This window comes from Dendrobates tinctorius, unplaced genomic scaffold (genome assembly GCF_039654945.1).
Source record: "Dendrobates tinctorius isolate UK_male_01 unplaced genomic scaffold, ASM3965494v1 ptg000008l, whole genome shotgun sequence".
NCBI classification, from domain to species: domain Eukaryota; kingdom Metazoa; phylum Chordata; class Amphibia; order Anura; family Dendrobatidae; genus Dendrobates; species Dendrobates tinctorius.
The window spans coordinates 48,433,362-48,445,460 of record NW_027361676.1 but is presented as its reverse complement, the minus strand read 5'-3'; the positions used below and the strand labels follow the sequence as shown (position 1 = coordinate 48,445,460).

The 12,099-nt window shown below is 30.2% G+C and overlaps 13 non-coding genes across 13 annotated transcripts; all 13 read left to right on the top strand.

Annotated features, from left to right (window-relative positions):
- Nucleotides 1-339: 339 nt before the first annotated feature.
- TRNAC-GCA (transfer RNA cysteine (anticodon GCA)) lies at nt 340-411 on the top strand. The gene has a single exon. It is a non-coding gene; the product is annotated as a tRNA-Cys (tRNA).
- A 772-nt stretch (nt 412-1,183) lies between these two features.
- Nucleotides 1,184-1,255, top strand: TRNAC-GCA (transfer RNA cysteine (anticodon GCA)). The gene has a single exon. It is a non-coding gene; the product is annotated as a tRNA-Cys (tRNA).
- Nucleotides 1,256-2,105: 850 nt separating this feature from the next.
- TRNAC-GCA (transfer RNA cysteine (anticodon GCA)) lies at nt 2,106-2,177 on the top strand. Its single transcript has one exon. It is a non-coding gene; the product is annotated as a tRNA-Cys (tRNA).
- An 860-nt stretch (nt 2,178-3,037) lies between these two features.
- Nucleotides 3,038-3,109, top strand: TRNAC-GCA (transfer RNA cysteine (anticodon GCA)). Its single transcript has one exon. It is a non-coding gene; the product is annotated as a tRNA-Cys (tRNA).
- An 859-nt stretch (nt 3,110-3,968) lies between these two features.
- TRNAC-GCA (transfer RNA cysteine (anticodon GCA)) lies at nt 3,969-4,040 on the top strand. Its single transcript has one exon. It is a non-coding gene; the product is annotated as a tRNA-Cys (tRNA).
- An 863-nt stretch (nt 4,041-4,903) lies between these two features.
- Nucleotides 4,904-4,975, top strand: TRNAC-GCA (transfer RNA cysteine (anticodon GCA)). Its single transcript has one exon. It is a non-coding gene; the product is annotated as a tRNA-Cys (tRNA).
- An 853-nt stretch (nt 4,976-5,828) lies between these two features.
- TRNAC-GCA (transfer RNA cysteine (anticodon GCA)) lies at nt 5,829-5,900 on the top strand. The gene has a single exon. It is a non-coding gene; the product is annotated as a tRNA-Cys (tRNA).
- Nucleotides 5,901-6,760: 860 nt separating this feature from the next.
- Nucleotides 6,761-6,832, top strand: TRNAC-GCA (transfer RNA cysteine (anticodon GCA)). The gene has a single exon. It is a non-coding gene; the product is annotated as a tRNA-Cys (tRNA).
- Nucleotides 6,833-7,695: 863 nt separating this feature from the next.
- Nucleotides 7,696-7,767, top strand: TRNAC-GCA (transfer RNA cysteine (anticodon GCA)). The gene has a single exon. It is a non-coding gene; the product is annotated as a tRNA-Cys (tRNA).
- Nucleotides 7,768-8,618: 851 nt separating this feature from the next.
- Nucleotides 8,619-8,690, top strand: TRNAC-GCA (transfer RNA cysteine (anticodon GCA)). Its single transcript has one exon. It is a non-coding gene; the product is annotated as a tRNA-Cys (tRNA).
- Nucleotides 8,691-9,460: 770 nt separating this feature from the next.
- TRNAC-GCA (transfer RNA cysteine (anticodon GCA)) lies at nt 9,461-9,532 on the top strand. The gene has a single exon. It is a non-coding gene; the product is annotated as a tRNA-Cys (tRNA).
- An 851-nt stretch (nt 9,533-10,383) lies between these two features.
- Nucleotides 10,384-10,455, top strand: TRNAC-GCA (transfer RNA cysteine (anticodon GCA)). The gene has a single exon. It is a non-coding gene; the product is annotated as a tRNA-Cys (tRNA).
- Nucleotides 10,456-11,227: 772 nt separating this feature from the next.
- Nucleotides 11,228-11,299, top strand: TRNAC-GCA (transfer RNA cysteine (anticodon GCA)). Its single transcript has one exon. It is a non-coding gene; the product is annotated as a tRNA-Cys (tRNA).
- Nucleotides 11,300-12,099: the final 800 nt, after the last annotated feature.

Below are 12,099 nucleotides of genomic sequence, written 5' to 3'. Positions count from 1 at the left end.
ATGCAAGCTTTTGAACCTTGTGAAGTTGAATTCATGTTTTTGTGCTTTCTTAAAGCACATTGGTAGACTCTAAAACTAAGATTTGACTGGTAAAATAAAAATTCCTGAGAGTTCCTCTGTACTTTTTGCTAAAGTTAATTATTTTTAACAAAGAAAAATGCATATCAAAGTAAAAAAACACAACCATATATAAACTGAAGAAAATTTCAGGTTTCATGTTAAAAAAGAAGAGTTTACATTTTTCAAATATAGGTGGCATAGCTTAGTGGTAGAGCATTTGAACATTTTTCAGATTGCATGTTGAAAAAAAAAATTGAGCTTTTGCATTTTTCAAATATAGGGGGAATAGCTCAGTGGTAGAGCATTTGACTGCAGATCAAGAGGTCCTTGGTTCAACTCCGAGTAACCCCTGAAGGTACATTTTCAACAGATTAAAAATACATGCTTCGCTATCTATATATTTATACTAGATTTAGAACCGTATGAAGTTGAATTCATGTTTTCTTTATATGAATACTAGTTAAGAAATGCAGCAAAAAGTTTGAGAAATTTTGCCTGTAAAGAAATCTACAAAAGATATATAAAGCACATTGGAAGACTATAAAACTGAGAATTTACTTGTGATATAAAAATTAATGAGTGTTTCTCTGTACTTGTTGTATTAGTTTGTTATTTTTAACAAATAAAAATGTATATCAATGTAAAAAAGGCACAACAACATAAAACTGTGCAAATAGATTTCAGGTTTTATGAGGGAAAAAAAAAAAAAAAAAAAAAAAAAAGAGTTTAGGTCTTTTAATATTGGGGGTATATCTCAGTGGTAGACAGTTAGACTGCAGATCAAGAGATCTTTGGTTTAACTCCAAGTGCCCCCTGAAGATGCGTTTACAATGGATTAATAATACTGTACATGATTTCTTACCTACATATTTATGCAAGCTTTTGAACCATGTGAAGTTGAATTCATGTTTTTGTGCTTTCTTAAAGCACATTGGTAGACTCTAAAACTAAGATTTGACTGGTAAAATAAAAATTCCTGAGAGTTCCTCTGTACTTTTTGCTAAAGTTAATTATTTTGAACAAAGAAAAATGCATATCAAAGTAAAAAAACACAACCATATATAAACTGAAGAAAATTTCAGGTTTCATGTTAAAAAAGAAGAGTTTACATTTTTCAAATATAGGTGGCATAGCTTAGTGGTAGAGCATTTGACTGCAGATCAAGAGGTCCTTGGTTCAACTCCAAGTGCCCCCTGAAGGTACATTTTCAACAGATTAAAAATACATGCTTCGCTACCTATATATTTATACTAGATTTAGAACCGTATGAAGTTGAATTCATGTTTTCTTTATATGAATACTAGTTAAGAAATGCAGCAAAAAGTTTGAGAAATTTTGCCTGTAAAGAAATCTACAAAAGATATATAAAGCACATTGGAAGACTATAAAACTGAGAATTTACTTGTGATATAAAAATTACTCAGTGTTTCTCTGTACTTGTTGTATTAGTTTGTTACTTTTAACAAATAAAAATGTATATCAATGTAAAAAAGGCACAACAACATAAAACTGTGCAAATAGATTTCCGGTTTTATGAGGGAAAAAAAAAAAAAAAGAGTTTAGGTCTTTTAATATTAGGGGGTATATCTCAGTGGTAGACAGTTAGACTGCAGATCAAGAGATCTTTGGTTTAACTCAAAGTGCCCCCTGAAGGTGCGTTTACAATGGATTAATAATACTGTACATGATTTCTTACCTACATATTTATGCAAGCTTTTGAACCTTGTGAAGTTGAATTCATGTTTTTGTGCTTTCTTAAAGCACATTGGTAGACTCTAAAACTAAGATTTGACTGGTAAAATAAAAATTCCTGAGAGTTCCTCTGTACTTTTTGCTAAAGTTAATTATTTTTAACAAAGAAAAATGCATATCAAAGTAAAAAAACACAACCATATATAAACTGAAGAAAATTTCAGGTTTCATGTTAAAAAAGAAGAGTTTACATTTTTCAAATATAGGTGGCATAGCTTAGTGGTAGAGCATTTGAACATTTTTCAGATTGCATGTTGAAAAAAAAAATTGAGCTTTTGCATTTTTCAAATATAGGGGGTATATCTCAGTGGTAGAGCATTTGACTGCAGATCAAGAGGTCCTTGGTTCAACTCCGAGTGCCCCCTGAAGGTACATTTTCAACAGATTAAAAATACATGCTTCGCTACCTATATATTTATACTAGATTTAGAACCGTATGAAGTTGAATTCATGTTTTCTTTATATGAATACTAGTTAAGAAATGCAGCAAAAAGTTTGAGAAATTTTGCCTGTAAAGAAATCTACAAAAGATATATAAAGCACATTGGAATACTATAAAACTGAGAATTTACTTGTGATATAAAAATTAATGAGTGTTTCTCTGTACTTGTTGTATTAGTTTGTTATTTTTAACAAATAAAAATGTATATCAATGTAAAAAAGGCACAACAACATAAAACTGTGCAAATAGATTTCAGGTTTTATGAGGGAAAAAAAAAAAAAAAAAAAAAAAAAGAGTTTAGGTCTTTTAATATTGGGGGTATATCTCAGTGGTAGACAGTTAGACTGCAGATCAAGAGATCTTTGGTTTAACTCCAAGTGCCCCCTGAAGATGCGTTTACAATGGATTAATAATACTGTACATGATTTCTTACCTACATATTTATGCAAGCTTTTGAACCATGTGAAGTTGAATTCATGTTTTTGTGCTTTCTTAAAGCACATTGGTAGACTCTAAAACTAAGATTTGACTGGTAAAATAAAAATTCCTGAGAGTTCCTCTGTACTTTTTGCTAAAGTTAATTATTTTGAACAAAGAAAAATGCATATCAAAGTAAAAAAACACAACCATATATAAACTGAAGAAAATTTCAGGTTTCATGTTAAAAAAGAAGAGTTTACATTTTTCAAATATAGGTGGCATAGCTTAGTGGTAGAGCATTTGAACATTTTTCAGATTGCATGTTGAAAAAAAAAAATTGAGCGTTTGCATTTTTCGAATATAGGGGGTATAGCTCAGTGGTAGAGCATTTGACTGCAGATCAAGAGGTCCTTGGTTCAACTCCAAGTGCCCCCTGAAGGTACATTTTCAACAGATTAAAAATACATGCTTCGCTACCTATATATTTATACTAGATTTAGAACCGTATGAAGTTGAATTCATGTTTTCTTTATATGAATACTAGTTAAGAAATGCAGCAAAAAGTTTGAGAAATTTTGCCTGTAAAGAAATCTACAAAAGATATATAAAGCACATTGGAAGACTATAAAACTGAGAATTTACTTGTGATATAAAAATTACTGAGTGTTTCTCTGTACTTGTTGTATTAGTTTGTTACTTTTAACAAATAAAAATGTATATCAATGTAAAAAAGGCACAACAACATAAAACTGTGCAAATAGATTTCAGGTTTTATGAGGGAAAAAAAAAAAAAAAAAAAAAAAAGAGTTTAGGTCTTTTAATATTAGGGGGTATATCTCAGTGGTAGACAGTTAGACTGCAGATCAAGAGATCTTTGGTTTAACTCAAAGTGCCCCCTGAAGGTGCGTTTACAATGGATTAATAATACTGTACATGATTTCTTGCCTACATATTTATGCAAGCTTTTGAACCATGTGAAGTTGAATTCATGTTTTTGTGCTTTCTTAAAGCACATTGGTAGACTCTAAAACTAAGATTTGATTGGTAAAATAAAAATTCCTGAGAGTTCCTCTGTACTTTTTGCTAAAGTTAATTATTTTGAACAAAGAAAAATGCATATCAAAGTAAAAAAACACAACCATATATAAACTGAAGAAAATTTCAGGTTTCATGTTAAAAAAGAAGAGTTTACATTTTTCAAATATAGGTGGCATAGCTTAGTGGTAGAGCATTTGAACATTTTTCAGATTGCATGTTGAAAAAAAAAATTGAGCGTTTGCATTTTTCAAATATAGGAGGTATAGCTCAGTGGTAGAGCATTTGACTGCAGATCAAGAGGTCCTTGGTTCAACTCCGAGTGCCCCCTGAAGGTACATTTTCAACAGATTAAAAATACATGCTTCGCTACCTATATCTTTATACTAGATTTAGAACCGTATGAAGTTGAATTCATGTTTTCTTTATATGAATACTAGTTAAGAAATGCAGCAAAAAGTTTGAGAAATTTTGCCTGTAAAGAAATCTACAAAAGATATATAAAGCACATTGGAAGACTATAAAACTGAGAATTTACTTGTGATATAAAAATTAATGAGTGTTTCTCTGTACTTGTTGTATTAGTTTGTTATTTTTAACAAATAAAAATGTATATCAATGTAAAAAAGGCACAACAACATAAAACTGTGCAAATAGATTTCAGGTTTTATGAGGGAGAAAAAAAAAAAAAAAAAAAAAAAAAAGAGTTTAGGTCTTTTAATATTGGGGGTATATCTCAGTGGTAGACAGTTAGACTGCAGATCAAGAGATCTTTGGTTTAACTCCAAGTGCCCCGTGAAGATGCGTTTACAATGGATTAATAATACTGTACATGATTTCTTACCTACATATTTATGCAAGCTTTTGAACCATGTGAAGTTGAATTCATGTTTTTGTGCTTTCTTAAAGCACATTGGTAGACTCTAAAACTAAGATTTGACTGGTAAAATAAAAATTCCTGAGAGTTCCTCTGTACTTTTTGCTAAAGTTAATTATTTTGAACAAAGAAAAATGCATATCAAAGTAAAAAAACACAACCATATATAAACTGAAGAAAATTTCAGGTTTCATGTTAAAAAAGAAGAGTTTACATTTTTCAAATATAGGTGGCATAGCTTAGTGGTAGAGCATTTGAACATTTTTCAGATTGCATGTTGAAAAAAAAAAATTGAGCGTTTGCATTTTTCGAATATAGGGGGTATAGCTCAGTGGTAGAGCATTTGACTGCAGATCAAGAGGTCCTTGGTTCAACTCCAAGTGCCCCCTGAAGGTACATTTTCAACAGATTAAAAATACATGCTTCGCTACCTATATATTTATACTAGATTTAGAACCGTATGAAGTTGAATTCATGTTTTCTTTATATGAATACTAGTTAAGAAATGCAGCAAAAAGTTTGAGAAATTTTGCCTGTAAAGAAATCTACAAAAGATATATAAAGCACATTGGAAGACTATAAAACTGAGAATTTACTTGTGATATAAAAATTACTCAGTGTTTCTCTGTACTTGTTGTATTAGTTTGTTACTTTTAACAAATAAAAATGTATATCAATGTAAAAAAGGCACAACAACATAAAACTGTGCAAATAGATTTCAGGTTTTATGAGGGAAAAAAAAAAAAAAAAAGAGTTTAGGTCTTTTAATATTAGGGGGTATATCTCAGTGGTAGACAGTTAGACTGCAGATCAAGAGATCTTTGGTTTAACTCAAAGTGCCCCCTGAAGGTGCGTTTACAATGGATTAATAATACTGTACATGATTTCTTACCTACATATTTATGCAAGCTTTTGAACCTTGTGAAGTTGAATTCATGTTTTTGTGCTTTCTTAAAGCACATTGGTAGACTCTAAAACTAAGATTTGACTGGTAAAATAAAAATTCCTGCGAGTTCCTCTGTACTTTTTGCTAAAGTTAATTATTTTTAACAAAGAAAAATGCATATCAAAGTAAAAAAACACAACCATATATAAACTGAAGAAAATTTCAGGTTTCATGTTAAAAAAGAAGAGTTTACATTTTTCAAATATAGGTGGCATAGCTTAGCGGTAGAGCATTTGAACATTTTTCAGATTGCATGTTGAAAAAAAAAAATTGAGCGTTTGCATTTTTCGAATATAGGGGGTATAGCTCAGTGGTAGAGCATTTGACTGCAGATCAAGAGGTCCTTGGTTCAACTCCAAGTGCCCCCTGAAGGTACATTTTCAACAGATTAAAAATTCATGCTTCGCTACCTATATATTTATACTAGATTTAGAACCGTATGAAGTTGAATTCATGTTTTCTTTATATGAATACTAGTTAAGAAATGCAGCAAAAAGTTTGAGAAATTTTGCCTGTAAAGAAATCTACAAAAGATATATAAAGCACATTGGAAGACTATAAAACTGAGAATTTACTTGTGATATAAAAATTACTGAGTGTTTCTCTGTACTTGTTGTATTAGTTTGTTACTTTTAACAAATAAAAATGTATATCAATGTAAAAAAGGCACAACAACATAAAACTGTGCAAATAGATTTCAGGTTTTATGAGGGAAAAAAAAAAAAAAAAAAAAAAAAAGAGTTTAGGTCTTTTAATATTAGGGGGTATATCTCAGTGGTAGACAGTTAGACTGCAGATCAAGAGATCTTTGGTTTAACTCAAAGTGCCCCCTGAAGGTGCGTTTACAATGGATTAATAATACTGTACATGATTTCTTGCCTACATATTTATGCAAGCTTTTGAACCATGTGAAGTTGAATTCATGTTTTTGTGCTTTCTTAAAGCACATTGGTAGACTCTAAAACTAAGATTTGATTGGTAAAATAAAAATTCCTGAGAGTTCCTCTGTACTTTTTGCTAAAGTTAATTATTTTGAACAAAGAAAAATGCATATCAAAGTAAAAAAACACAACCATATATAAACTGAAGAAAATTTCAGGTTTCATGTTAAAAAAGAAGAGTTTACATTTTTCAAATATTGTTGGCATAGCTTAGTGGTAGAGCATTTGAACATTTTTCAGATTGCATGTTGAAAAAAAAAATTGAGCGTTTGCATTTTTCAAATATAGGAGGTATAGCTCAGTGGTAGAGCATTTGACTGCAGATCAAGAGGTCCTTGGTTCAACTCCGAGTGCCCCCTGAAGGTACATTTTCAACAGATTAAAAATACATGCTTCGCTACCTATATCTTTATACTAGATTTAGAACCGTATGAAGTTGAATTCATGTTTTCTTTATATGAATACTAGTTAAGAAATGCAGCAAAAAGTTTGAGAAATTTTGCCTGTAAAGAAATCTACAAAAGATATATAAAGCACATTGGAAGACTATAAAACTGAGAATTTACTTGTGATATAAAAATTAATGAGTGTTTCTCTGTACTTGTTGTATTAGTTTGTTATTTTTAACAAATAAAAATGTATATCAATGTAAAAAAGGCACAACAACATAAAACTGTGCAAATAGATTTCAGGTTTTATGAGGGAAAAAAAAAAAAAAAAAAAAAAAAAAAAGAGTTTAGGTCTTTTAATATTGGGGGTATATCTCAGTGGTAGACAGTTAGACTGCAGATCAAGAGATCTTTGGTTTAACTCCAAGTGCCCCCTGAAGATGCGTTTACAATGGATTAATAATACTGTACATGATTTCTTACCTACATATTTATGCAAGCTTTTGAACCATGTGAAGTTGAATTCATGTTTTTGTGCTTTCTTAAAGCACATTGGTAGACTCTAAAACTAAGATTTGACTGGTAAAATAAAAATTCCTGAGAGTTCCTCTGTACTTTTTGCTAAAGTTAATTATTTTGAACAAAGAAAAATGCATATCAAAGTAAAAAAACACAACCATATATAAACTGAAGAAAATTTCAGGTTTCATGTTAAAAAAGAAGAGTTTACATTTTTCAAATATAGGTGGCATAGCTTAGTGGTAGAGCATTTGAACATTTTTCAGATTGCATGTTGAAAAAAAAAAATTGAGCGTTTGCATTTTTCGAATATAGGGGGTATAGCTCAGTGGTAGAGCATTTGACTGCAGATCAAGAGGTCCTTGGTTCAACTCCAAGTGCCCCCTGAAGGTACATTTTCAACAGATTAAAAATACATGCTTCGCTACCTATATATTTATACTAGATTTAGAACCGTATGAAGTTGAATTCATGTTTTCTTTATATGAATACTAGTTAAGAAATGCAGCAAAAAGTTTGAGAAATTTTGCCTGTAAAGAAATCTACAAAAGATATATAAAGCACATTGGAAGACTATAAAACTGAGAATTTACTTGTGATATAAAAATTACTCAGTGTTTCTCTGTACTTGTTGTATTAGTTTGTTACTTTTAACAAATAAAAATGTATATCAATGTAAAAAAGGCACAACAACATAAAACTGTGCAAATAGATTTCCGGTTTTATGAGGGAAAAAAAAAAAAAAAAGAGTTTAGGTCTTTTAATATTAGGGGGTATATCTCAGTGGTAGACAGTTAGACTGCAGATCAAGAGATCTTTGGTTTAGCTCAAAGTGCCCCCTGAAGGTGCGTTTACAATGGATTAATAATACTGTACATGATTTCTTACCTACATATTTATGCAAGCTTTTGAACCTTGTGAAGTTGAATTCATGTTTTTGTGCTTTCTTAAAGCACATTGGTAGACTCTAAAACTAAGATTTGACTGTTAAAATAAAAATTCCTGAGAGTTCCTCTGTACTTTTTGCTAAAGTTAATTATTTTTAACAAAGAAAAATGCATATCAAAGTAAAAAAACACAACCATATATAAACTGAAGAAAATTTCAGGTTTCATGTTAAAAAAGAAGAGTTTACATTTTTCAAATATAGGTGGCATAGCTTAGTGGTAGAGCATTTGAACATTTTTCAGATTGCATGTTGAAAAAAAAAATTGAGCTTTTGCATTTTTCAAATATAGGGGGAATAGCTCAGTGGTAGAGCATTTGACTGCATATCAAGAGGTCCTTGGTTCAACTCCGAGTAACCCCTGAAGGTACATTTTCAACAGATTAAAAATACATGCTTCGCTACCTATATATTTATACTAGATTTAGAACCGTATGAAGTTGAATTCATGTTTTCTTTATATGAATACTAGTTAAGAAATGCAGCAAAAAGTTTGAGAAATTTTGCCTGTAAAGAAATCTACAAAAGATATATAAAGCACATTGGAAGACTATAAAACGGAGAATTTACTTGTGATATAAAAATTAATGAGTGTTTCTCTGTACTTGTTGTATTAGTTTGTTATTTTTAACAAATAAAAATGTATATCAATGTAAAAAAGGCACAACAACATAAAACTGTGCAAATAGATTTCAGGTTTTATGAGGGAAAAAAAAAAAAAAAAAAAAAAAAGAGTTTAGGTCTTTTAATATTGGGGGTATATCTCAGTGGTAGACAGTTAGACTGCAGATCAAGAGATCTTTGGTTTAACTCCAAGTGCCCCCTGAAGATGCGTTTACAATGGATTAATAATACTGTACATGATTTCTTACCTACATATTTATGCAAGCTTTTGAACCATGTGAAGTTGAATTCATGTTTTTGTGCTTTCTTAAAGCACATTGGTAGACTCTAAAACTAAGATTTGACTGGTAAAATAAAAATTCCTGAGAGTTCCTCTGTACTTTTTGCTAAAGTTAATTATTTTGAACAAAGAAAAATGCATATCAAAGTAAAAAAACACAACCATATATAAACTGAAGAAAATTTCAGGTTTCATGTTAAAAAAGAAGAGTTTACATTTTTCAAATATAGGTGGCATAGCTTAGTGGTAGAGCATTTGACTGCAGATCAAGAGGTCCTTGGTTCAACTCCAAGTGCCCCCTGAAGGTACATTTTCAACAGATTAAAAATACATGCTTCGCTACCTATATATTTATACTAGATTTAGAACCGCATGAAGTTGAATTCATGTTTTCTTTATATGAATACTAGTTAAGAAATGCAGCAAAAAGTTTGAGAAATTTTGCCTGTAAAGAAATCTACAAAAGATATATAAAGCACATTGGAAGACTATAAAACTGAGAATTTACTTGTGATATAAAAATTACTCAGTGTTTCTCTGTACTTGTTGTATTAGTTTGTTACTTTTAACAAATAAAAATGTATATCAATGTAAAAAAGGCACAACAACATAAAACTGTGCAAATAGATTTCCGGTTTTATGAGGGAAAAAAAAAAAAAAAAGAGTTTAGGTCTTTTAATATTAGGGGGTATATCTCAGTGGTAGACAGTTAGACTGCAGATCAAGAGATCTTTGGTTTAACTCAAAGTGCCCCCTGAAGGTGCGTTTACAATGGATTAATAATATTGTACATGATTTCTTACCTACATATTTATGCAAGCTTTTGAACCTTGTGAAGTTGAATTCATGTTTTTGTGCTTTCTTAAAGCACATTGGTAGACTCTAAAACTAAGATTTGACTGGTAAAATAAAAATTCCTGAGAGTTCCTCTGTACTTTTTGCTAAAGTTAATTATTTTTAACAAAGAAAAATGCATATCAAAGTAAAAAAACACAACCATATATAAACTGAAGAAAATTTCAGGTTTCATGTTAAAAAAGAAGAGTTTACATTTTTCAAATATAGGTGGCATAGCTTAGTGGTAGAGCATTTGAACATTTTTCAGATTGCATGTTGAAAAAAAAAATTGAGCTTTTGCATTTTTCAAATATAGGGGGAATAGCTCAGTGGTAGAGCATTTGACTGCAGATCAAGAGGTCCTTGGTTCAACTCCGAGTAACCCCTGAAGGTACATTTTCAACAGATTAAAAATACATGCTTCGCTATCTATATATTTATACTAGATTTAGAACCGTATGAAGTTGAATTCATGTTTTCTTTATATGAATACTAGTTAAGAAATGCAGCAAAAAGTTTGAGAAATTTTGCCTGTAAAGAAATCTACAAAAGATATATAAAGCACATTGGAAGACTATAAAACTGAGAATTTACTTGTGATATAAAAATTAATGAGTGTTTCTCTGTACTTGTTGTATTAGTTTGTTATTTTTAACAAATAAAAATGTATATCAATGTAAAAAAGGCACAACAACATAAAACTGTGCAAATAGATTTCAGGTTTTATGAGGGAAAAAAAAAAAAAAAAAAAAAAAAAAGAGTTTAGGTCTTTTAATATTGGGGGTATATCTCAGTGGTAGACAGTTAGACTGCAGATCAAGAGATCTTTGGTTTAACTCCAAGTGCCCCCTGAAGATGCGTTTACAATGGATTAATAATACTGTACATGATTTCTTACCTACATATTTATGCAAGCTTTTGAACCATGTGAAGTTGAATTCATGTTTTTGTGCTTTCTTAAAGCACATTGGTAGACTCTAAAACTAAGATTTGACTGGTAAAATAAAAATTCCTGAGAGTTCCTCTGTACTTTTTGCTAAAGTTAATTATTTTGAACAAAGAAAAATGCATATCAAAGTAAAAAAACACAACCATATATAAACTGAAGAAAATTTCAGGTTTCATGTTAAAAAAGAAGAGTTTACATTTTTCAAATATAGGTGGCATAGCTTAGTGGTAGAGCATTTGACTGCAGATCAAGAGGTCCTTGGTTCAACTCCAAGTGCCCCCTGAAGGTACATTTTCAACAGATTAAAAATACATGCTTCGCTACCTATATATTTATACTAGATTTAGAACCGTATGAAGTTGAATTCATGTTTTCTTTATATGAATACTAGTTAAGAAATGCAGCAAAAAGTTTGAGAAATTTTGCCTGTAAAGAAATCTACAAAAGATATATAAAGCACATTGGAAGACTATAAAACTGAGAATTTACTTGTGATATAAAAATTACTCAGTGTTTCTCTGTACTTGTTGTATTAGTTTGTTACTTTTAACAAATAAAAATGTATATCAATGTAAAAAAGGCACAACAACATAAAACTGTGCAAATAGATTTCCGGTTTTATGAGGGAAAAAAAAAAAAAAAGAGTTTAGGTCTTTTAATATTAGGGGGTATATCTCAGTGGTAGACAGTTAGACTGCAGATCAAGAGATCTTTGGTTTAACTCAAAGTGCCCCCTGAAGGTGCGTTTACAATGGATTAATAATACTGTACATGATTTCTTACCTACATATTTATGCAAGCTTTTGAACCTTGTGAAGTTGAATTCATGTTTTTGTGCTTTCTTAAAGCACATTGGTAGACTCTAAAACTAAGATTTGACTGGTAAAATAAAAATTCCTGAGAGTTCCTCTGTACTTTTTGCTAAAGTTAATTATTTTTAACAAAGAAAAATGCATATCAAAGTAAAAAAACACAACCATATATAAACTGAAGAAAATTTCAGGTTTCATGTTAAAAAAGAAGAGTTTACATTTTTCAAATATAGGTGGCATAGCTTAGTGGTAGAGCATTTGAACATTTTT